Raw genomic sequence first — 27,565 nt, forward strand, 5'->3', positions numbered from 1 at the left:
ATCCAATTCAAGCCCCAAATCATTAAGTAACTATCCTAGCTCATAGCATAACCTCTTTGGCTTTCAAATTCATGATTAAATTATGTATGAGGACCATAAATATGTGTTTACGGCCCTGGAACACCCCTAGGCTGCAAACACACATAAAAAGGGTTTTGGAGCCCAAAAACCCTCCCAAATCACTTATGGAGCTTGGAAATGACTTAAGGGTTATTTGAATGGACTAGGAAGACCATAAACTCAACATTGAAGGGGTAAATATGAGTTTACGGCCCAAGATCATGCTTGGACCGTAAACGCCTTTTCTTAGGCCATAAACACCTTCTAAGGTGTTAAGATGCCCCTTAAACACCTCTTAAACCTTGAATTAAAGTCTAGAAGCAACCACAAATGAGTTAGGGGCCTTAAACTTGATAAAAACCACTCCTTTAGGAGTTCACGGCCGTAAACCCCCTATGGATGGGTTCCTGGGCCGTAAACTCCTATAAATGGGTCAAATGGTACCTTAACTTCATCCTATGACTTGTAAAATGAGTTAGAATCACATGTGATTAATCTTGCACCACTAAAACACATATGGATTGGGTATGAGATAGTTTATGGCCGTAAACTCCATTAGATGGTCCCTTTGGTGGTTCAATCCTTTCTTATGCCCTAGAATTGGTCCTAGCATCACACCACAAGTGTTTTAAGGCCATTTAGCAACCAAGAACCCACCACCCATGACTTTACGGCCGTAAACTCATAAGGATATGGTCTATGGGCCGTAATCTCCTTTAGGAGTTTACTCTTGAAGAGAAAACTCCATATCCAAGACTTACACGCCCTTAGATGCTACCCGGGTCACTCCTAACACTTGAAATGAAGTGTTTTCGCCCCTCGAAGTGTTAATTCATGTTAATTAGTAAATCAAGGTCTAATTAGATACAATTTATGTATCTCTTCATATTACATAGGAACCTCGCGTGTAATCAAGCCCCGAACTGACGTTTAGCATCCAAACCGACACGTTTCTTGACTGGTAAGTTCATACACCTATGCCTTTTTCAGTGTTTTTCAATGTTTTCAGGGGGAATACAAGCAAACTATAAACGTTTTTCGAAACTAAAAACTGATGAAATTCTATAAATATCTGCCAAACTTCTAGATATCTTTACCTCTTATGTATTATGCGGAGCATAAGGGATGTTTTATCGAATATAACTACATGGATTTCAATTACAGTAAAGGAAACAATCAAACCAATCAAATTATTATGGGAATAATTTGGGATCTTCAATTCTCGTTTTATGAATTCGGATTTCATGCAATGCCAATATATAAACTATGCTTGATTCAGTTTATCTCTGTTTAATGTAAAGTATTATGCCAGATAGTTTCTTTGTATTCAGTTATTTATACTTTATTATGTTTCGAAACGATTATTATGTTTGATAACGACCGAGTACACCGTGAATAATTTAATACTAGCTTGTGAGATTCGTTTTCATTAAATCCTTCGGGTTATCAGTAAATCCTCCCCAGAAGTATAACCAAATTCTCCTGGAGGGAGAGCGTGCAATTTGTGAATAGATCTATTCGGGATTGACAATCCCACACCTTAACTGCTAGCTACAGTTAGGCGGGCACGCCTGGGGTGACAAATTCTAGATATTGCCCGACGTCTGAAGAACGTCAAGGAGGTCTTGGGTCACTTTAGCATGGTTATATGACTCACAATACGTATTAAAATATAAGTTTATTCACAGATTCTATATTTTCCTTTAATCTATAGTTTTGTGTATTAAAACTACCTACTGTTGTACTGGATGGTGTTCCCAGGGGTTTTCAATCTATAGTTTTATGTATTAAAACTACCTACTGTTGTACTGGATGGTATTCACAGGGGTTTTCAATCTATAGTTTTATGTATTAAAACTACCTACTGTTGTACTGGATGGTATTCCCAGGGGTTTTAAATCTAGAGTATTACGTATTAAACTATCTACTGTTGTACCAAGTGGAAATTCAGATCTTCTAACTAAACCGTCTTTATAAGAAAATACGGGTCTTTCTTGGATAGCAACTTTTTCAGAAAACTAAAGGAATCATGTTCATTTTCAGAAAACAAAACACTTGAACTCACCAGCTTTATGCTGATTTTTAAACTGATTGTATTCTCAGGTCCACATTAGACAGGTAACCGCGATCTTTTGGAGAAGACGAAGTGTATTGAAGATTCGTCTTAGCTTTTGTTTATATGATGTATAAACTTGTAACACTTTACTTTCAAACAAATGTAAATTATCCAATGTAATGTAATGGTTGTTTACTTCGCTTACTATGTACATTGGTTGTGATACTTAACAAAGTCACCTCCGCCCCGGAAGGTTTCCGCCTTCGGTGTCGGGGTGTGACATGGTCATTAGTATAATGATACAAGGAAAATATAGAAATACGATCAATTTTATTTTATTAATATAATAAAAGATAACTAGACTTATATAAAAAAAACCATTTCACTAGAAAGATGTCACACCACGAAACCAGGATGGCAAAATCGTTCCGGGGTGGAAGACGTCATGTTTAGCATCACAACCATTGTAGTAACACAACCATTACAATGTATATATATATATATATATATATATATATATATATATATATATATATATATATAATGTTTACATCAGTCTGAAACTTGTTTTAATTACACCAAAAGTATGTAGAATATGAAAACATGACTCTTATTCCTCCGGCTCCTCTAAATCCAAGAAGTACATGACTATCGATTTCCTGAGAATACAAGTAGTTTGATAGAATATCAACATAAAGTTGGTGAGTTCATAAGCATTTAGATTGATGGTAAATGATTTTTGATTCTTTTGAAAAGCGTTCCTCAAGTAAATCACATATTTTCTTATGAAAAGTAGTGTTGAAATAGTATCCATTAGTAGAAAATAAACCATCAGTTTTAAAGTTGTCTGTGTTATCCTGGGAAAATCCCATATTTTCCCTAAAACAGCTATTCGTTCTAGAGGTAGAGATGCAAGTTTAGAAATCCTTGATTACTATCAATGTATTTATGAAAGTAGTTTTATTACTCAAAATATAACAATGAAGAGTAGGGTCCGTAAACCAAAGTTAGTTTTTATTTATTTGCGAGTCGTATAACCATACTTGATATGACCGGGAGACCTTTATAACGTTCTTCAGGCGTTAAGCTAAATGACATTTGCTCACCCCAGGCATGCCTACCTAATTGTAGCTAGCAGTTCAGGTGTGGGATTGTCAATCCCGAATAGATCTATTCACAAATCTAACGCCCTCCCTCCAGGAGACTCTAGTTATACTAAAAGGATTTATCCATGTACACCTAAGGGTAAAGTGTTGAAGTAGCGCCTCACAATTCGGTATAATCTAGTTCACTAGCGGGAAACAGTATAAAACAGTAATTATTCTTGAATAATTGTACTTTATACTCCTGACAAAATATAAAACACAAACTAAATTTGCCATAGTTTATACATATTCATTTATGATGTCTGATTTGGTAGCGACTGCCTATAGTGTTATCCCAAACTATACCCATAATAGTTTATTTGAGTTGATATAGAAAATTCTTTATAAAAACCTTTCTGGAAGCGATGAAGTTAGATTTCCAAATTAAGAGTTTCTCTTATGATCAACATATTACAAAAGGGATAAAATATTTGAATATGTTGTTAAACATGGAAATCATTAACTGTATTAATAAGTTTAAAACTTAATAAAATACTTTGAGTTTGGCTTGTATTGCCCCCTGAGAACATTAAAAACACAGAAAAATGTAGGGGTATTAACTCACCTTTAGCGAGTGGTTTGTTTGAAGGATCGATACGGAAAGCTGGATTTTCAAGTGAAACCCTAAACACAATTTGATCCTAAACAACACATAGTGACACATAATTGAGTCAAATGAGGGTATTTCACTACTAGATGTGATGGAGAACCACTCTAGGGACTTGGAACTACTTGTACTAAGAGTTAGGACCTTGTAGGATTGTATGAGGGGAGTGTATGGCCACCTTAAAGGTGTGTGCGGCCATGGGTGTGCGGTCGCACACCCATGATGAGTGATGCCTTTGTGGTGTTTTCAAGGTCCATACTTGCATCCATGATGTGTTCTAGGTCTATACTCGATTGTAGTGCAAGTTAAGGGTAGTAGAAGTTGGTTTACGGCCCTAGAATGCATGTGTGGTCGCACACAGGAGTGTGTTGCCGCGCACTAGGAGTGTGCAGCCACACAACGGTGTGTGTGGTCATACAAAGGTTTGTGCAGTCGTACACTCCACAAGATGATGTCCAAATTGTCCATTCCAAGGTGCAACAAGGCTATGGGCATGTCTATCTCGAGTATGGAAGTCAAACCCTCACTTTGGAGGGTGTTTTAGGAGTATGTGGTCAACGTAAAGGGGCGTGCGGCCACACTCACTTCTAAACATGAAGAACATGACGAATAATGCACACTTAAGGCTTAGATAGAGTGGTCTTTCATGGATACCAAGTTAGAAGATGAGTTATTTACGTTCCTGAAGATTCGGAAGGTTTACGGTAGAAGAAACTTGAGAGAACGGTGTAGTGCGAAGCCAAGGTGTGAAAGGAATGAAAGGAAAGGGGTCTACCCTTTATATAAGTGAGAGAGTGCTACCAAAAAGTGAGCGTGCGGCCAAGAGGTGAGTGTACGGCCATATAATCCCGCTAAGGGTGTGTATGGCCCATTTTTCTCACACTTAGGCTTGCTGAGTCATTCCTAAACTCAACCTTGGTCATTCTCAAGCTTACAACACTTAAATAAACTCTTAAACAATGCTAGAAGTTAACAGAACAAGTTTAACATTGATTGAATTGACTAAGTGTACAAGATGAAAGTTTTGGGTTGTCACATCATCCCCCCGTTAGAGGGAATTTCGTACTGAAATTCAACATTTGAGTACAAATCATGAACTAGGGAATAGATGAGTGTACTTCTACTTCATTGAATTGTCACGCTTCCAAGTGAATTCTGGTCCCCGCTTGGCATTCCAGCGGACCTTCATTATCGGGATGCTACTCTGCTTCATACGTTTGACTTCCCGGTCCATGATTTCGATAGCTTCTTCAACAAAGTGCAAACCCTCGTCTAGAGCGATCTTGTCGAGAAGGATCACTAGTTTCTCATATAACAGACATTTCTTTAGGTTTGATACGTGGAAGACAGGATGGATGTTGCTGAGTCCTCATTGTAACTGGAGTTTTTATGCTACGGGACCGATCCTAGCAAGGATCTCGAATGGTCCAATGTACCTTGGGTTCAGCTTTCCACGTTTTCCAAAACGTATCATGCCTTTCCAGGGTGAGACCTTCAGGAGGACGCGTTCACCGACCTGGAATTCCAAGGTTTTTTGTCTCTTATTGGCGTAACTCTTTTGTCTATCCCGCGAGGCTTTCAGTCGTTCTTGGATTTGTACGATCTTTTCGGTGGTTTCACGGATACTCTCTAGGCCTGTGAGAGTGCTGTCGGGGACTTGTCCCTTGTCTAGTTGCGTGTCCCCCACCTCAGCCCAGCATAGAGGGGATCTGCACTTGCGGCCATAGAAGGCTTCAAATGGCACAGCCTTGATGCTGGTATGGTAGCTGTTATTGTAGGAAAATTCGACCAAACGAAGTTGAGTGTCCCAGGACGTGCCGAAGTCGATGACACAGGATCTCAACATATCATCCAATGTCTGAATTGTTCTCTCACTCTCTCCATCTTTCTGAGGATGATAAGTCGTGCTCATATCTAACTTAGTTCCAAGTGCCTTCTATAGCGATTGACAAAATCTCGAGGTGAACTTGTTATCTCCGCCGGAGATAATGGGTACAGGTACCCCATGATGGCGAACTATTTCTCGAATGTATATCTGCGTGAGTCTCTCCATCTTAAAGTTATCTTTGATTGGTAGGAAGTGGGCAGATTTCGTCAACCGATCGAGAATTACCCAGATGGCGTCGTGCCCACTCGGAGATCTCGGTAACTTGGTGATAAAATCCATGGTGATGATTTCCCACTTCCACTCAGGTATCTCTGGCTGCTGAAGCAAACCTGAGGGCTTCTGATATTCTACTTTCACCTTGGCAAAGCCAAGCACTTGTCCATGAAGGTAGCAATTTCTGCATACATGTTCGGCCACCAATAGAGTTGTTTGAGATCCAGATACATTTTATCAGAACCTAGGTGAACGGAGTATCTCGTCTTGTGGGCTTCGTTCTTGACAACTTCTCTGTAACCACCGTACTTTGGGGTCCAGATACAGTCCATGAAATAGTAAACTTCGTCTCCCATGATTTCTAGGTTCTTCTCCATTCCTCGCAGGGCTTCATCCGACATGTTCTCTGGTTTTAAGGCTTCCAGTTGAGCCTCTCGGATTTGTCTAGATAATCGGGAATGGATGGTCATAGTCAGTGCCTTCACCTTATGCCCTGAATACTCCTTTCAGCTTAAGGCATTTACTACCACATTGGCCTTTCCGGGATGGTAGCGTATTTCGCACTCGTAGTCACTAAGTAGCTCTACCCATCGTTGTTGTCTCATGTTTAACTCCTTCTGATCAAGTATATGTTCAAGCTCTTATGATCGGTGAAAATGGTGCACTTGATTCCGCAGAGGTAGTGTCTCCAGATCTTTAATGCGAAGACCACTGCTCTCGGATCTAGCTCGTGGGTTGTGTGGTTGACTTCATGTGTTTTCAACTGTCTCGAGGCATAGGGGATAACCTTTCCTCGTTGCATGAGCACACAGCCTATGCTCTGATTGGATGCATCACAATAGACGATGAAGTCTCGTGTCCCCTCGGGCAAGGACAAGACAGGTGCGCTACATAGGGCCTGTTTCAATGTTTGAAATACAGTGTCTTGCTTGACTCCCCAACTAAAGGTTACACCTTTCTGTGTCAGGGTGATTAAAGGCTTGGCGATCCTAGAGAAATTCTGGATGAACCTACGATAATAGCCAGGGATACCCAGGAATTGACGGATTTCTGTAGGTGTTTTCGGTGCTGACCAATTCTTAACCGCCTTTATTGTGGATGGGTCCACGTGTATGCCTTCTTTGCTAACCACACGACCGAGGAACGTTACCTTCCTGATCCAAAATTCACACTTGGGAAATTTTGCATATAGCTTCTCTGCCCTTAGTGTTTCCAGCACTAGTCTCAAGTGTTGTTTGTGATCTTCTTCACTCCATGAATAAACAAGTATGTCCTCAATGAACACGATCACGAACTTGTCTAGGAAAGGGCGGCACACTCGATTCATCAGGTCCATGAACACTGCCGGCACGTTGTTTAGACCAAAGGGCATTACTAAAAACTCGTAGTGTCCGTAGTGAGTTCGGAATGTTGTCTTGGGCACATCATTCTCGTGAACCCGCAACTGATGATACCCTGACCTTAGATCTATCTTCGAAAAGTAACTGGCTCCCTCAAGTCAATCGAAGAGATCGTCGATTCTGGGTAAGGGATAACGGTTTTTGATGGTCAGCTTGTTCAGCTCTCGGTAGTCAATGCACATCCGAAATGATCCATCTCCCTTCTTTACGAATAAGATTGGAGCTCCTCAGGGTGAGGAACTCAGCCTTATAAATCCTTTGTTGGTCAGCTCATTGAGCTGGCTGGATAACTCTTGCATTTCCGCTGACGCTAAATAATAAGGGGATTTAGCCACAGGAGTAACTCTAGAGATTAAGTCGATACAAAACCCAACTTGACGCTCGGGAGGAATTCCTAGGAGGTCTTCGACGAAGACATCAGGAATATTGTAGACTTCGGGGAGACTTGTGAGGTTTTTAACTTTTTGTGTCTCATCAACAACATGAGCTAGAAACGCATGGCACTCCTTCCGCAAATATTTTTGGGCCTTGACACACGAAATGATACGAAGGTTCGAACTAGGCTTATCACCGTAGATCATGAGAACTTCACCAGAGGGAAGATTGAGACAGATAGCTTTCTCGTAGCGGAGGATATCTGCACGATTGGGGATCAACCAATCCATGTCGATTATGACGTCAAAGCTTTTTATATACACTGGTATAAGGTCGATGGGAAAGGAATGATTGTCTAGGGTAAGAGTATAGCCGATAAATATGTCGTTAGTGTTCTCTTTCTTTCCGTTAGCCATCTCGACGGTGAATGCTTCGGTCAAAGGTTGAGGTTTACATTTGATTAGTTGTTTGAATGCATGACGAACAAAACTCCTCTCCGCACCCGAATCGAAAAGAATGCATGCATAAGAGTTTCAAGGAGGAACATACCCGTATCAACGGTAGGATCAGCGACTGCTTCCTCCTGGCCCATCACTAGCACTCTTCCTGTATTTCCGCCCATTGTCGCCTTGCGGCAGTTTCTTTTGAAATTTCCACCTTCCCCACAACCATAGTAGGCTTGGCTGGCACCCGCTGCAGGAATCGGACTAGTTGGTTGGACTGGTGCCCTGCAGTATCGGGTCGTGTGTCCCTTCCTTCCATAGTTGTTGCAGTTCAAATCATGGCATGGTTTGTGATGATGCAATGTACACTTGTTGCATAGAGTTAGTTTCCCTAAATAACCACCGATAGGAGCTTGGGTGGTTGGAGCAGTAGTTGAAGCAACAGTATGAGTAGTAGTAGCGTGGACTACCACTGTTTGTTGCTTCTTGGAGGGCTCTTGAGGAGACTGGCCCTTCCGTTTGTTCCAAAATTTCTTCTTCTTCTCACCACTCATCTTTTGTGTCTTGGTGACCGCTGATGCCTCATACAGATCAACTCCATGATCGATCAGAGTCTACGCCAAATCCTTAGCGCTTTCAAATGTAGTCGGTCTAGCAGCCAAGACATTTCCTTTGGTTGTGTCAGTCCCCAAATGTACCTATCGATTTTCTTGCTTTCCAGGGTGACAATTCCCGGACAGAGGAGAGCCAGATCACAGAATCTAGCGGTGTAGCGATGTCGGAACCCTTCATCTTTAAATTCCAGAGGATGTGCTCCGACTTTTGCACTTCGCTCCTCGGGTAGTATTCCGCAAGCATGAGTTCCTTTAGTCTTCCCCAACCCATGGCATTAGTCACTGGAAGGGTTAGGGTTTTGACTTGACCATTCCACCAAGTCAAGGCTCTGTAGGTGAAGGTGCAGGCAGCGAACTTCACCTTGTTTGCTTTGGAACAACCGCAAATTTCGAAGATGGATTCGATCTTCTCGAACCATCGAGTTAGAGCGATAACGCCTCCATTTCCGTCGAAGGGCTTAGGTTTTGCGGTCATGAAGTCCTTGTAGGAACACTCTTTTTGATGTCCCTGACTTCCGTCTTGCCTCTGCGGGTGAGCTCCACCTCCAACCCCACCAGAGTTCACTTGTGCCATTGCAGCAGTCACGGCGGCTGTAACCGCTGCTTGGAACATGACGGGGTCGAACTGAGGGGGTGGTGGTGGTGGTGGGATATCGTTGTTCCTTCTGATGGGTCTTCGTCGGGGAGGCATCTTGTTCTAGAAACAATCAAGAAGAAGACGATGGTAAGTCGTCGAGATATATGAAACAAGATATATCTCATCCTGATAATCAAAATATTCTACCAAGAGATAACCATAGAAAGGTTACTAACACAAGTAAGTTATCGCTTAAGAAAGAAGTGGTAGCAGTATTTGGAATAAATCTATATACTAAATTTAGCTCTAGCTAAACTACTCATATAGTATTTTATGTTGGATGTTTTTGTCCTTACTAAGGTTTAGGCTTGCTGTAACACCACAGTCACTCACAAGCACATGTTGGTCATGTCTCGAATGAATATAGTTGATCAGGCTATATTGACCCTAGACATGATTACATAACTGCCCAGGTTTAACCGTAATGTCCCAACATCCAAATACTTTTGGTTTGTTCTTCCTGTGACACACATTCTGTTACATATGTATAATAGTATACTTTTTACAAAATACTTTATATTTTGAAAATACACTTTTAGTTTAGAGCACTTAGGCCCCTTAGTGTTTATAGCTGTATACCATGTAAGGTTCGGTATACTTAGTTTGCTATAAACAAGGGCTCTGATAACAATCTGTCACACCCCGAAACCAGGATGGCAGAATCATTCCGGGGTGGAGGACGTCATGTCTAGCATCACAACCATTATACAATAGCAATCATAGTAGCACAACTATTACAATGAATATATATATATATATATATACACATCATTCTGAAACTTGTTTTAATTACACCAAAAGTATGTAGAATATAAAAACATGACTCTTATTCCTCTTACTCCTCTAAATCCAGGAAGTACCTGTCTACCGATTCTTGAGAATACAAGTAGTTTGAAAGAATATCAGCATAAAACTGGTGAGTTTATAAGCATTTAGATTGATGGTAAGTGTTTTTTGATTCTTTTGAAAAGTGTTCCTCCAGAAAATCCCATATTTTGTTATGAAAAGTAGTGTTGAAATAGTATCCATTAGTAGAAAATAAACCATTAGTTTTAAAGTTGCCTGTGTTATCCTGGGAAAATCCCATATTTTCCCTAAAACAGTTATTCGTTCTAGAGGTAGAGATGCAAGTTTAGGAATCCTTGATTACTATCAGTGTGTTTATAAAAGTAGTTTTATTACTCAATATAAAGCAATGAAGAGTAGGTCCGTAAACCAAAGTTAGTTTATACTTATTTGCGAGTCGTATAACCATACTTGATATGACCGAGAGACCGTTATAACGTTCTTCAGGCGTTAAGCTAAATGACATTTGTTCACCCCAGGAATGCCTGCCTAACTGTAGCTAGCAGTTCAGGTGAGGGATTGTCAGTCCCGAATAGATCTATTCGCAAATCTCACACTCTCCCTCCAGGAGACTCTAGTAATACTAAAAGGATTTATCCCTATACACCTAAGGGTATAGTATTGAAGTAGCGCCTCACAATTCAGTATAATCTAGTTCACTAGCGGGAAATAGTATGAAATAGTAATTATTCTTGAATAATTGTACTTTATACTCCTGAGAAAATATATAAAATATACTAAATCTGCCAAAGTTTATACGTATTTATTTATGAAGTCTGATTTGGTAGAGAATGCCTAGAGTGTTATCCCAAACTATACCCATTATATTTTATTAGAGTTGATATAGAAAATGCTTTGTAAAAACCTTTGTTAAAGCGATGAAGTTAGATTTCCAAATTAAGAGTTTCCCTTATGCTCAACATATTACAAAAGAGATAAAATATATGAATATGTTATTAAACATGGAAATCATTAACTGTATTAATAAGTTTAAAACTTAATAAAATACTTTGCGTTTGGCTTGTATTCCCCCCCCCCCCCCGGTGAAAACTTAAAAAACAGGGAAAAATATAGGGGTATGAACTCACCTTGAGCGAGTGGTTTGTTTGAAGGATCGATACGAAAAGCTGGATGTTCAAGTGAAACCCTAAACACAATTTGATCCTAAACATCACATAGTGACACATAATTGAGTCAAATGAGGGTATTTCACTACTAGATGTGATGGAGAACCACTCTAGGGACTTGGAACTACTTGTACTAAGTGTTAGGACCATGTAGGATTGTATCAGGGGAGCGTATGCCCACCTTAAAGGTGTTTGCGGCCATGGATGTGCGGCCCAATGTGTGTGCGGCCGAACACTCATGATGAGTGATGCCTTTGTGGTGTTTTCAAGGTCCATACTTTCATCCATGATGTGTTCGAGGTCTATACTCGATTGTAGTGCAAGTTAAGGGTACTAAAAGTGGGTTTGCGGCCCTAGGATGCGTGTCTGGTCGCACACAGGAGCGTGCTACCGCACACTAGGAGTGTGCAGCCGCACAAGGGTGTGTGCGGACATACACAGGTGTGTGCGGTCCTACACTCCACAAGATGATGTCCAAATTGTCCATTCCGAGGTGCAACAAGGCTAGGGGCATGTCTATCTCAAGTATGGAAGTCAAACCCTCACTTTGGAGGGTGTTTTAGTAGTGTGTGGCCACACTCACTTCTAAACACAAAGAACATGACGAATAATGCACACTTAAGGCATAGATAGAGTGGTCTTTCATGGATATCAAGTTAGAAGATGAGTTACTCACGTTCTTGAAGCTTCAGAAGGTTCACAGTGGAAGAAACTTGCGAGAATGGTGTAGTGTGCGGCCAAGGAGTGAAAGGAATTAAAGTAAAGGGGTCTACCCTTTATATAGGGGAGAGAGTGCTGCCAAAAAGTGAGTGTGCGGCCAAGAGGTGAGTGTGCGGCCGCACACCCATGTGTACGGTCGTACACTCCCCCTAAGGGTGTGTATGGCCCAGTTTTCTTACTCTAAGGCATGCTGACTCATTCCTAAACGCAACATTGGTCATTCTCAAGCTTAGAACACTTAAATAAACTCTTAAACAGCGCTAGAAGTTAACAGAACAGGTTTAACATTGATTGAATTGACTAGTGTACAAGATGAAAGTTTCGGGTTGTCACAAAAGATCTTGTAACAAGTGTATATAAAGATGGAGTTTATAAAAAAAAGATCTCGTAAGATTTTATAAATATAACTAGTTCTTATAAAATGTGATTTGTTTTATCTAAAATTTATATTTTATATTAAAATGGAGTTTATGAAAAGATCTTGTAACATTTTATAAAAATAAGTAGGTTTCATAAAATATGATTTATTTTGATATAAAATTAATAATATAGAGAAAAATGGAGTTTATAAAAACATCTTGTAACATTTTTAAAAATAAGTAGCTTTTATAAAATATTATTTATATTTATATAAAATTTAGATTTGATAAAAAAAAGGAGTTTATAAAAAGATCTTGTACCATTTTATAAAAATAAGTAGTTTTTATAAAATATGGTTATTTTTATAAAAATTGATATTTTATATAAAAATTGAGTTTATAAGAAGATCTTCTAAACTTTTATAAAAATAAGTATTTATTATAAAATATGATTGTTTTTGTATAAAATTGATATTTTTTATCAAATAGAGTTTATAAGGAGATCTTGTAACATTTTATAAAAATAAGTAGCTTTTATAACTTATGATTCTTTTTATATAAAATTAATATTTTATATAAACTGAGATTTTATAAAAAAAAATCTTATAATATTTCATGAAAACAAAGGTTTGAAGTAATTCTTATGCTTTCGATAATATATATATATATATATATATATATATATATATATATATATATATATACTCATAAATGTATAAATATAAAAGTATGTATATTGTTATGTTTGATTTCGACGACAAAAGAATTGCAAAACACTGTTAAATGTTTAGAATACAAATGACAACAAAAATCTTAGACTTAAAATTTAAGGTCATTCTATATGAGATGTACTTCATCGCTAAGAATTTAAAACTTGGTACAAAGACCTTTGTGCTATAACTGCTAGTCCGAAAGGAACGTGGAACATTGGTATAGACCTATACGGGTCGACAGCCCCGCCGGTGGTTGCTAGCTACAACCGTCGTCTGACGAGTCAAAATGGGCGTAAATGCTCAGTCACTTATATATTTTACAACGTCGATGAAGCGTTGTGATGGTCACAATACATCTTTTCATCGTACTACTATACGAAGGCTTGTGTGTCTGTAGTTCGGTTATGAGCTCATTTTTAGAACCCATAAATTTTAATCTAGAAAATTTATCACTAAAGAGCAAATTTTAAACAAAATGGATAAGTGTTGAAAACATTATTCTATATAATTCATATTTATAATGTCTTCAACACGATACTCATGACCTATGATTAATTAGTTATAAGAAATGAACCCAACTATTTTACTTGTAAGAGATTACAAGTGCAGACTAAATACATTTTGATAATCTTAAAAGTCATAAATGTTCTTTCGAATATAAACCGTTGGATTCTAAACCTATAAAGCTCACCAACATTTTTGTTGACATATTTTTTAAACGTATATATCTTTAGGATCTTAAAATTTGGAGGAATGCCTACAGTGTGATGAGAATATTTCTTCTTAAATAAACCATTGACCAAGTAACCGGTCATCTTGATATGTTATTTATGCTTTATAGAACTTGGGTTATGTATTAGTCATCTTTTGGGATTTATTAAACAATGTATTTCTTCTTATTCATACTTTGGAAGAATTTTATGTTATTTGAATCCTGTAATATTCGATGTATGTTGTTAACTATGATCTAATGCTTCATGTCGCAACCCCAATGATTTCGCCATCGGTCGGGGTGTGGCAATGTATGATATATATATATATATATATATATATATATATATATATATATATATATATATATATATATAATATATATATATATATATATATATATATATATATATATATATATGGATTGCGATTCTCCAAATTAAAATTCCAATCTGATGGGATGTGGGTATGATTGTAAATTGCAACCAGAAGTGAAGGATCAGAAGCTAATGGAAAGTGTTTCTCTAGTAGAAACCTCTGTTCGCATTGTAATAGGTTGCGAATGGAGGAAGGATATGAAAGACTGCGAACGATTCAAGTTGTTGCAATCAATCATGGTTTGTTGCAAAAGAGTGGAAGACGTTGGGCTTCCTTATGAGTAGTTGTGAGTATGAACAACTTGGATGCAAAGGCAACGTCAAATTCCCATCAGGATGTGATTGGATGTGAGACGTTATGTTCCAAACAGATTGGTTCTAATAGGTATGGATGCAATTTGCTTGTTGTTGATTCTGAGGGACTTGGATACGAAAGCTTGGATAGGAAAAATACTTGGATGCGAAAGATACACGGTACCAATATGATATATGGATGTGATGGTTTGAATGGTTTTAACTTGCTTTAGTATGTGATTCAGGTGCAACCTTGGGTGCGAAGGGTCGATCGCAGATGAGGATGCGAATGAAGACTAATTGGATGTAAAGGGTGCTTGCTTTGAGGGGCAAAGCTTTGGGATGCGAGATTACTTTAAATGGGAGCTTTTCAAGACAACCTTGGTAATTAAACAATCGCCTTTTCCACTTCAGAAGATATTATTATCCAAGACTCTCTTACCAACTTTTATTATTATTTTAATTTAGCATTTAATAAGTCATTAATTGGCATAGTTATTAGGTAAACTTTGATTAGTTTTACCGTTAGACGGTAAGGCTATATAAATCCATTGTTATTTGTAAGTTGTGTTTAAGTTATGTCGAATATATGAAAAGTTGAACAGTTATTCATATAGAGTTCTTGCGTACAATTTGAACTTGGTCTTTGCTGGGGCGTGTTTCCTGATTCTGATCTTGAGCTCAAGTTAATAGGTGTTAACTAGTCTTCACCGAACTCAAATGAATTGATCTTGATTTGTTTTCATTGAAATTTCAAACTATAGGTCTAGTTAGATCTTCATACTATCCTTTTATTATTCATTTCATTTATCCTTTTTTCTTGTCTTTTTGCTCTTTGTTCTTCTCTTTTGTTCTTGTTAGTGTAATTATTTTGTTGTAAATTCGATCCTGTCACACCCCCAGCCAGGTTGGCGGAACATGTTGGGTGGTACGACTGAGTTCATGGAGCACAGATAAACTGCATCTACAACACAAGTACAACAATAAACAAAACAACATTTGTATTCCATATTTATGTTTGAATACATGGTTTTTACAAATAATAGTAATACATGAATTGCCATAACAAATAGGCATAACATAACAAAAACTAAAATTTAAATTTCCTGCATTCCTTGATTTTCCTAATGTCTGAAATGCTTGAAATTACTGATTTCCTGAAAATACATGTAGTTTGAAATCAGCACGAGGTTGGTGAGAGTCACAAGTTTTCTGCTAGCAGTTGTATATTACTTTTAAAAAGTCTAAAAAGTATTTTCTTTGTACATATTGAAACAGTGTTTGTAAATAAGATTTGCATTTTCAATTTGTATCATAAGTAAATCCATACTTAAAAAGAGCTTTGAGATTAACCAAGTCCATATGGTTTGTAGTGAGAGAGAGAGAGGGAGTTTAGTTAATGTTTATAGATTACAACTGAGCTACGTGACTATATGCACCCCCTACTTCGCTTCAGTATACGACGTAGTAACGATTGTAAATACATATCACCTGCTTCGATTGATCAGTTGAGGTAGTAGCTAGCAACCACATGTAGGGATGTCAATCCCGTATAGATTTATATGTATGTATCTCGCTCTGAAGATTAACGGTAATAGTAGTGTGGGTATACTAAGTGATTAGACTTATCCAATGAATATAGTCTCACTAAAAAGCCCTTATCTAAGGTAGTTGAAAATCACTCACCCTTAACTTATAAGTGGATATGTTATTAGCGATAATGAATTTGTATAAAGTATATAAAAGCATAATTGGTATACATTTAAGTATGCCTACTTGTATAAACTATGTATTAGCAAGGCATAAGTTATTTAGATAGTTGTAATAGCCTAACTGTTGGATTAGATGTCTAAGCCCATAACTATTATTGGTATGTACTCGACTCGAGAGTAGCATGGTCCATTTGGGTTACATAACACCAGGACAATTTGTTAGGATGGACTCTTGAGAGAAGGATATATATGATTTGTTAGTATATTATAAGTTATAATATACTAATATGGAATCATATGTTTTAATTAGTATTGATCAAGAATTAATTTGGAATTAATTTAGTGATCAAAAGAGACTAATTAAACCTATGAGAACTAATTATGGTAATTAGTTATAATTATATGTGTTGGGCTTATGATCCATGTTGGACCAAATTTATGTATGGATACATAAAGAGTTGGGCCACATGAACCATGGATCATAAAACCCATGGATATGGATTTGGGTTATACCCATGACCCTTGGAATCCAACATATAAATATGTTAGTTCATGACCAAAAATGAGTGCTTCTTTTCTTAGAGAAATATGGAGGTGTTTTGGTGCATGGAATTCTCTCTCAAGAGTCACCTTTGTTCTAGGTGAGTTATGATTCCATTTGAGATGCAACACTTGGGGCACTAAGTCCTTTAAGGCCAAAGTCTTTCTAGCAACACCAAATATATCAAGACTTCAAGCAACATAAAAGGTATGTTACTCTAACTAGTATCTTGTATTGTTTATGTCAAATTGCATGCTAGTTATAGGTTTAATGCCTTGGAAACCATTTGCATCTTTAATTAGTGAAAACATAGATCCAAGGTATTTGGGGTTGTATGTGCACCATAGGATGTTATAGTATACATAAACTCATTAGTGGTATCAGAGCCAAGGCTTGTTTTCAATTATACTTGATGCAAATTGCTGAAAAAATCGATTTTCTGGCTGTCTGCACAGTGAACTTGCCGAGTCCACTGACAGACTCGTCGAGTAGCATGCATTTTGCCTTGGACTCGCCGAGTCCATGTACAAATCTGACCAACTCGCCGTGTTAGTTCATGTACTCGACGAGTTAGTGCTCCAGAGTGCAGTTTTTTGACTTTTAAGCCTAGAATTGGACTAGGAACATTACCCAAAGCTATTTTTGAACTTATAAACCTATTTTTTGATGTGGTAATGTTCATTCTAATCCAATTCAAAAGATAATTGTCAAAAGTTTCATGTTTTGTATTAGTTTAATGGTTAGTCTAATTACATGAAAACTGTTTGATTTGAATTGTCTTGTGCGTATGAGTTTAATCTAGATCTTAGTTTTTCTTGACATGCTTGTTATTTGAATTGATTATCTTGGTGTTTTTTTAATGTATTACATAACTTGTCCTCAACTTATTGAAAACCAAAAGTTTTTTTGTGTTAAATCTTCATTAAAGCCATAGATTACACAATTGACGAGTCTTTTTCCTCATAAATAGTTTTATGAACTCCATAACTTGCCCTCAAGTTACGGATGTATAGGAGTCTCTTCCTTAAAGGTTTTTAATACTAAATGAAACTCATATGTTATGGAATTGAAAAGTTCGTAAATTTTTCAAAACTTGCCCTTATGTTTTTGAATTTGTAAATTTAACCCCCCCCCCATGGATACTTTAATTCCAACCCTTAGAATTTTAATAGTTTAAAATTCAACCCTTATACTATGATAATATTATAGGTTTAATATATATATATATATATATATATATATATATGTATAAGAGTAAGTCAGTCTTACCGTTAGTAGGCCTCATTCACGAAGCCGGTCTATAAGGGCGGTATACGATTACTGCCTATAAAATGGCAGTTTAATGGGCGTGAGTTCTATGAGTTAACTATGCATGTGAGTTCTATGAGTTCTCAATCGTTTGCATAACTACCCGGAAGCAATGGTAGGCCTTGTGCTACCAGGTGGCAAGAAGTTAAGATTAAACAAGTTCAGTTCATATAGTTTGGATTTGTCACTAACCTTGTCTTGTGATTTTGGTTATGACAAATTTACATGGATAGGAACACTTACACCATAAAAATCCAAGTTTCATATGGTTTCTCTCTAATTCATGAAAATGATGGTGAGGAAAAGCTTTCACTAAGTAGATTTTAAGTAGATAGCAATTGTGATATTTGCATTTTCAAAGTTGTTAGGGGAGCGTGTGTGGTTAATCGACACACTAAAATTGACTAGTGAGAATGGCAAAAGTTCTGAACATTATGATTACGACATTCCTCTTTGTAGTTGTTTAGACACACATGTGAGTTATCTAAGGAAAGGTGTATGAAATCGGAAAGCTTAGATAAAGTTTTATCAAAGCATCTCGTATCAGAAATCTGAACTTTGGTAAAAAAAAGTCAATAAGTATTGATTTCTAAAAGTCCATCTGATTTCTGGATACATGTCAAAGCTAGTCGGAGCAGAAGTGTTATGCTAATAATTATCGTGTTAGTGGGAACATGATTATTATGTTAGCTGTTGCAAGTTAGCAATGTTAAATATAGAAAACAAAAGTAAGACTACCAAATTCTTGCCTATAAATATAATTAATTACCATAATTAGTCCCCATAGATTTAATTAGTCTCTTTCTTTTGGAATTAATTTAGTGATCAAAAGAGACTAATTAAATCTATGGGCACTAATTATGGTAATTAATTATATTTATATGTGTTGGACTTATGATCCATGTTGGACCAAGTTTATGTATGGATACATAAAGAGTTGGGCCATATGAGCCATGGATCATAAAACCCATGGATATGGATTTGGGTTATACCCATGACTCTTGGAATCCAACATATAAATATGTTAGTTCATGACCAAAAACGTGTGCTTCTTTTCTTAGAGAAATATGGAGGTGTTTTGGTGCATGGAATTCTCTCTCAAGAGTCACCTTTGTTCTAGGTGAGTTGGGATTCCATTTGAGGTGCAACACTTGGGACACTAAGTTCTTAAAGGCCAAAGTCTTTTTAGCAAAACCAAAAACATCAAGACTTCAAGCCACATAAAAGGTATGTTACTCTAACTAGTATCTTGTATTGTTTAGGTCAAATTGCATGCTAGTTATAGGTTTAATGCCTTGGAAACCATTTGCATGTATAATTAGTGAAAACATAGATCCAAGGTATTTAGGGTTGTATGTGCACCATAGGATGTTGTAGTATACATAAACCCATCAATAACAACATACCATATCATTATCATGATATTGGAAATTAGTATAATATCAAGCGATAATTTCATAACTAGTAGAGTATTTGCATAAATTAATAGTATTTTATATGTAAATTTAAATCATATTGCAAATGTATTCTCCCCAAAAACATATAAAAATATAAATAGAGGTGTCGTAACACTCACCTTAACGAGCGGTTATCGAGTTGTTTCGAGTATTGGGTGCGAGAACCGGGACGTGTTGTTGGGAATTCGAGATTTCGGGCTTAACTTAATTCCTTAGAAAATTTCAATATAAATTAATATATGGGTGGATATTTGGATTAAATTTATTTAAACAAAAAAATAACTTCCAAAAATTTATTTAATCCAAAATTTATGTAATAATTTCCAAATTTTATTTTACAATTTGCAAATTTTATTTAATAATTTCCAAAATTTATTTAATAATTTCCAAAAATGAATTATTAAATTTTATGTTATAATTTTGGATTCATTGAAAAGGTTTTCCATATCAGGGTACGTTTTGGAATATTTAAAATAAAGTTTGGAGGTTTTGGGTTTAAGTTGAAAGGGTATTTTCGAATTTGGCTAGAATCTGTCACATTTAAATCATCTTTGGGCCAGCTTTGTAAGGGATTTTGACAGAAGGGGGTTTTATGGATATTTTAAAACAAGGTTTATAGCATTTAGACTGAATTTGTAATAGATTTAAAAATTGGGTAAAAATCATTTATTCTAAAACAAACTTTGAACAGTGGAGTTAGTTACATAGGAGGTTATACCTCCTGTGTTCGTCATCCATGCACCAAAAAAAAAAAAAAAAACAAAGGACGTTCGATTTATTTCGACGATTGCAATCGTCTTCAACACGTGATAAAAAAAAGAATTGTGGTGGTGGAATGACTTACGCCGAGAGAAGAAGCAGCATAGAGGTGGTCGATGGGTGGTAGACAGTGATCTTCGAAGGTAGTAGTAGGGGCTCCGGTGAGTGCAGGGGGGTGACGGGGCTTTCTGCTTCGTTTCCTCCATGTTTTTCCAGCAACAACACGATGGGAGGGAGATAGAGGAGGGTGGAGGAGTGTTTAATAGCAGCACATCAACACAACAGTCGGTGGTGGTGATGTCTTTTAATGACAGCAGCAAGGGTTGGCGATAGGCAGCAATAGGTTGCTTCGGTTTCCTTCTAGTGCTTCCTTCTTGCTAACACTTGACAGGGAAGACGAAGGGGAGGAGGGACGAAGCTTTGGTGATTAAAAACAATAGCAAAATTGGATTGGGTGGTGGTTTTATGGTGATGAGTGTAAGAAAGTAGGGAAGTGATTGAAGGAAGCCGAAGCACATGGCTATCAACAAATGGTTGAAGATTTTCTTCTCCCAAGTCTAGTGCGTCCCACCTGACGACCTACTCCATTAAATTGTCCAAAACACACATAATCATGTGCGTTGGGATCGATCCCGTTGTCGAGAAATTTTTCCGAACGTGCACTTTGATTGTGCTTAATTCAAGGATTCCAAAAACCCAAACGGATTAATTTTTCAAGTTAAGGAACTCCAGGGAATCGTGTTCAAAGTTCGCGTTAAATGATTCGTAACACTTAATTTTTCGAATTTTGCAAATATTTTTGCTAAATATATTTTGAGTATGAAATTAGGTAATAGGCTATATCCTGAGTCCAAAAACACTCTTCCAATTTCTGTCAGAGGTGTGTAAGTGCCTCAATGGATCGACTCGGTTTTACGCGATTAAAGAAACAAGTGTTTAATTGTCTGTTTTCTGAAAACTGTCGTCTCTTTTGCATAATAACTCCGTTTTGGCCGTTCTTTATAGTTTCAGAAACAAAAAAAAACGTGTACAATAAGGTTTTACTGTTTTCTTTGCTCAAAACTGCTTAATACAAAATTTTAGTTTTTCAGACGCATTAACTTGTGTTGCACTTTGAGCTGTTTGATTCATTTGACAGTTCACACATTTGGAAGTATGGTATCGTTTGACATCTTATAATATATGAAATGATCTCATTTATTTTACATTAGATGCACTAAAACTTAATGAGTTAAATCACAAAAAAATTTGCTGAAATTTAATCATTTGCAGTCTATGACCTAAATTCTTGGATGTCACAATATCTCCCCGTTAAGGGAATTTCGTCCCAAAATTTTTAAGTTCTAAGCAACTTTGTGCTATCATTAAGGCAACCCATTAGTGGAGGGAACATCGTTGAACAAATGTGGATACTTCTATTTCATTTGATCCTCGCGTTCCGAAGAAAATTTCGGCCCTCTATGAGAGTTCCATCAGACTTTTACTATAGGTGTGCGACTTTGCTTCAGTCTTTTGATCTCCCAATCCATGATCTCCATTCGTTCCTCCACGAAGTGAAGCTTAGTGTTAACCTAGATCTCATCAAGTGGAATGACAAGACTCTCATCAGATAGGCACTTCTTGATATTAAACATGTAGAAGTTATCATGGACTTTGCTAAGTTCTTTAGGAAATTTGAGCTTGTAAGCTATCGGACCAACCTTTGCTAGGATTTAGAAAGGTCTGATGTAGTGGGGGTTTATCTTTCCTCGTTTTCCAAATCTAATGACGCCCTTCCATCGAGCAACCTTTAGCAGGACACAATCTCCTACTCTGAATTCCAATGGTTTGTGTCTGAAGTCAACATAACTCTTCTGTCGACTATGTACGACTTTTAATCATTCCTTTATCTGAACAATCTGTTCGCTAATTGAGTATCTCTAATTTCTGTCCAATATATCAGAAAACGACATCTGCGCTCGTATAAGGCCTCGAATGGAGCGGCCTTGATCCTAGTGTGATAGCTAGTATTGTATGAGAACTCAACCGATGGCAAGTGAGTGTCCCATGCATTACCGAAGTCAATCACACAAGCGCAAAGCATATCTTCCAGAGTTTGTATTGCTCTTTCGCTCTGTCCATCCGTTTGAGGATGGTATGTTGTACTCATACCGCGTTTGGTTCCTAGGGACCTTTGCAGTGATTGCCAAAATCTAGAAGTGAATCTACTATTTTGGTCCGAGATGATAGATATTGGCACCTTGTTTAGTATGACTATCTCTCTAAGATAGGTCCTGGTGAGTTTCTCCATCTTGTCAGTTTCTTTGATGCCAAAGAATTGAGCATACTTGGTCAAATGGTCAACCACTACCCATATGGTGTCATAACCACTTGATGTTTTCAGTAGCTTTGTTATAAAGTTCGTTGTTATCTGTTTCCACTTCCAGTCTAGAATCGATGGTTGTTGTAGTAGACCAGACGGCTTCTGGTACTCTGTCTTAACCTTGGTGTAGGTCAAACATTTACCGACATAGGTGACAATTCTGGCCTTGATATTGGGCCACCAATAAAGCTTTTTGAGATCGATATACATCTTGTCTAATCCAGGGTGTATTAAATATCTTGATTTATGAGCTTCTCTTAAAACTAATTTGCTGACTTCTCCAAATCATGGAGTCTAAATGCGGTTCATGAAATATCGTGTTCCGTTTTCTCTAAGGTCGAACTGTTTGTCCATATCTCGTAAGTTTTCTTCCACGATATTATCAAGTTTGAGTGCTTCTAGCTGAGTATCAAGAATTTGGGTGGTGAGGTTCGACTTGATGGTTAGGTTTAAAGCCTTTACATGAAGAGGCTTTACTCGCTCTTTTCTGCTTAAAGCATCTGCCACGACGTTTTCTTTACCAGGATGATAACGAATTTCGCATTCCTAATCATTTAGCAATTCGAGCCATCTTCGTTGTCTCATATTGAGCTCTTTCTTATCAAAGATGTGTTGAAGGACTTTGTGGTCGGTTAATATAACACACATTGTTCTATACATGTAGTGCCTCCAAATCTCCAAAGAGAATCGCTACCAACTCTAAGTCATGGGTAGTGTAGTTTATCTCGTTTGGTTTCAGTTGTCGGGATACATATGCATTAAACTTATTTCTCCGCATTAGCACACAACCTAAGACTTGGTGTGAAGCATCGACGTATACTACAAAGTCTTATGTTCCCATAAGAAGAGACAAAATCGTTGCACAACACAATAACTGCTTCAATTTCTAGAAGGCAAAGTCTTGACATTCTCCCAAATCGAACTTTTTGTCTTTTGGGTTAGTGAGGTGAAGGGCTTGGCTATTTTGGAAAAGTTGTCAATGAATCTCCGATAGTAGCCTACAAACCCTAAGAATTGAAGTACTTTGGTTGGTGTTGTTGGTGCTTTCCAATTCTTGACTGCTTCAATCTATGTTGGATCGACATGAATCCCTTTTCTACTGACTACATGGTGTAACACCGTAAAAATTCAAACCAATTTAAACTTTTCAAAAACAACTCACTTTCATTAATTCATTACAAAAAGGCTTTCAATACTTTTATTATCAGAATATTCTTCCCATATCCATATCATAAAACATAAACACGAGGAGCGGTACGATCACGCATTTGCCTTGCCACGGTCTCCTGAAGTACCTGAAACATTAAACCACAACTGTAAGCCCGAAATCTTAGTGAATTACCCCCAAAATACTACATACAGCACATGCGCCTTTCCAGGCCATAACAACACATATGCCCTTCCAGGCCATAACAACACATACGGCCTTCCAAGCCATGACTCCATGGGATCTTCCGATCTAAATGTCTCAGGGGATTTCCATCCCATTCCTTTGTTGACCTTCCGGTCCATACTCTGTTGACCTTCTGGTCCATATCATATTAACCTACCGGACCTTATCATACATGACATACATAGCACATACATATCATATAACCGCATATAACATGGTGACCTTCCGGTCCATAACATACTGATCATGACGTAACTTAACACATACAACTCTCATAACATTTATCAACGTATTTCTCATACTCTATTAGCACATAAGATCTTGCGGTCACACATATACCATCCTAACTATCAGGATACCGCCCTTAACCAGGTACCTAATGTATACCATCCTAACTGTTGGGTTTTGAGCAATCTAACACTTCCTAAGTGTGCATGTAACCCTAATAAACCTTGGATCTATGTTTGTCTAAATACATGCAAAATAATAATTTTCCAAGGTTTATAACCTATCTAACATGGCATGGGGAACATTTCAACATAAAAGAGTTAGAAGAGATTACATACCTTTTTGATGAGTTTGGTTCTTGAGGAGTTTGAGAGCCAAGCACCAATAGTGTGAATGCCTCAAATGGAATCACAAAACACCACAAACTCTTGGAAAACTTTGAGAGAGTATACACACTTGTATATTTCGGCCACACACAAGCTCACACACACTAGTTCACTAGTTGCCATTTCATGCTCCATAAGCATGCTTATATAGTGTGCATGGTTAGGGTGAAACCCTAATAACCCATGACCTTTCCTTTTCCAATGATCCATGGGTTAAAAGCTCCATGGATCATCCATGGACTTCCATCCAAGCCTAGCCCATTAACAAATGAGTGTTAGCCCACACCATATAAAACCAATAGCCCATAATCTAATTAGTCTTCCTTTTAATCTCTAAATTAATTCATAATTAATTTAAGACTAATACTAATTAAATAACATAACTTCATATTAATATATTATAACTTATAATATATTAATAAACATATGTGTATAACTCTCATAAAATTATCCATAAATAGTTTGGATGAGATGCAACCCAAATGGACCATGCCGGGTCGGGTCAAGTATATACCAAATAAGTTATGGACTTAGACACCTTATCCAACAGACTCCCACTTGGATAAGTCTAATAACTGTATTTTCCTATATAACTTCAGGAACCAACCAACAATCGTAGCTCTCGAAAACTCCGTTGAACTATGAAGCGCCATTTTAAGACAAGTGATCATATAATCCTCTGTTCTCATGATATCAGCCGGAAAAACACAGGGAACTATGTCTTGCTTATTGTCTGGCAGTTGTTTCTCGATTTCCGATTTGTTTGACAAGGAACTTCACTGAACACATCAGTTAGTTCCGACCGGGCCCGGTACATGGGTCAACACAAAATCATCGAGGGGCCCAGATATCGCTTCTATTTCTAGAAGGAACAGATAAACTTCGACTCATATGCTTGTTCTACTACTTGTTGAATTGTACACAAAGGCACGTTTTATAACATCAAGTTACTGACGCGTTTACGTGCAATCAATGCACAACCAACTCATAGGTAATAACTCATATCTCTAGGTTTGAAGATTTATATGATATTATCGTCTCACGATCACTCGAGATAAATTCCATGAAGTGATACAAGTGAGCGTGGGTTTATACCAATACTCATAACTTATGAGTACTCATGAATGTTGCAGCAACCATTGCCATGTCTAAACACCTTTAGCCATCTACAAACCCAATTCATGACAATCTTGATTCATACCTACTTCCGACGTATGATTGATTGTGGAGGTTTGAATAAATTAATTATTCTGGAAGTCAAAACATGCAAAACTGAAACAATAGTAACTAATTGACAATGATAGTAACACTTTACTCATAAATAAATCACAAATTTTATTCATCATCAAACGTCGATTACATTTTACAAGTTTCAGGAAAACTATCTAATCTGTAAAACTAATATCGTCCCTCAGCCCGATGCGCCTCGCATGCTGAAAATGCTTAACCCTCGTCAGTCCCTTCGTGAGGGGATCTGCAGGATTCTCATCCGACGATATCCTCCTTGCCACGAGGAGTCCTTCTTCAATCTTGTGTCTTATGAAGTAATATTTTCTGTCAATGTGTCTGGATCTGCCATTATCTCTTGGTTCCTTGTCTAAGGCAACCGCACTATTGTTGTCACAGAAAATCTCCATAGGTTCTTTAATAGCTGGTACAGTTCCAAGGTCTCCGATGAAGTTCTTTAGCCATATCGCCTCCTTCTCTGCTTCACTCGCTGGTATATACTCTGATTCACAAGTCGAATCAGCCACCGTCTCCTGCTTGGAACTCTTCCAAGAAATTGCCCCTCCATTTAAGGTAAAGATCCAGCCCGACTGAGAGCGGAAGTTATCCCTATCAGTCTGAAAACTAGCATCACTATACCCTAATACTCTCAAGTCATCACTCCCACCAAGGGTAAGGACCCAATCCTTAGTCCTCCGCAGGTACTTAAGAATGTTCTTTACCGCGGTCCAATGAGCCTTGCCAGGGTTCCCCTGATACCTGCTGACCATGCTCAAAGCAAATGCTACATCAGGGCGGGTACAAGTCATAGCATACATGATCGAGCCAACAGCGGAAGCATACGGTAATTGGCTCATCTCGGCTATCTCTGCCTCTGTACTCGGACTCTGAGTCTTACTTAGTTTGGCATTGCTTTGGATCGGTAAATCTCCTTTCTTGGAATTCTGCATATTGAACCTATTCAACACCTTATCCAAGTAGATATTCTGACTAAGTCCAATTAGTCTTTTACTCCTTTCTCTTAATATCCTTATCCCTAGGATATAGGCAGCCTCCCCTAGGTCCTTCATAGCAAAGCACTTCCCAAGCCAGGACTTAACCTCCTGCAAGGTTGGTATGTCATTTGCTATAAGTAGTATGTCATCCACATACAGTACCAAGAAGCTAACTATACTCCCACTAGCTCTGACATACACGCAAGACTCATCTTCGCTTCTCGAGAAGCCAAACTCTTTGACCTTCTCATCAAAACAAAGATTCCAGCTACGAGATGCTTGTTTTAATCCATAGATAGATTTCTCAAGCTTGCATACTCTATTAGGGTACTCCAAACTGACAAAACCCTCTGGCTAATTCATGTACACATCCTCAGCCAACTTTCCATTAAGGAAAGCGGTTTTGACATCCATTTGCCATATTTCATAATCATGAAATGCTGCAATGGCTAGCATAACCCTAATAGACTTAATCTTTGCTACCGGCGAGAAGGTTTCATCACAATCAATACCCTGAGTCTAAGTAAAACCCTTCGCAACCAGTCGAGCCTTATAAGTATGCACTTTTCCTTCCATGTCGGTCTTCTTCTTGAAGATCCATTTGCACCCGAC

Source organism: Lactuca serriola, chromosome 8, assembly GCF_051521515.1.
Source record: "Lactuca serriola cultivar US96UC23 chromosome 8, Lser_US96UC23_V15, whole genome shotgun sequence".
Lineage (NCBI taxonomy): Eukaryota > Viridiplantae > Streptophyta > Magnoliopsida > Asterales > Asteraceae > Lactuca > Lactuca serriola.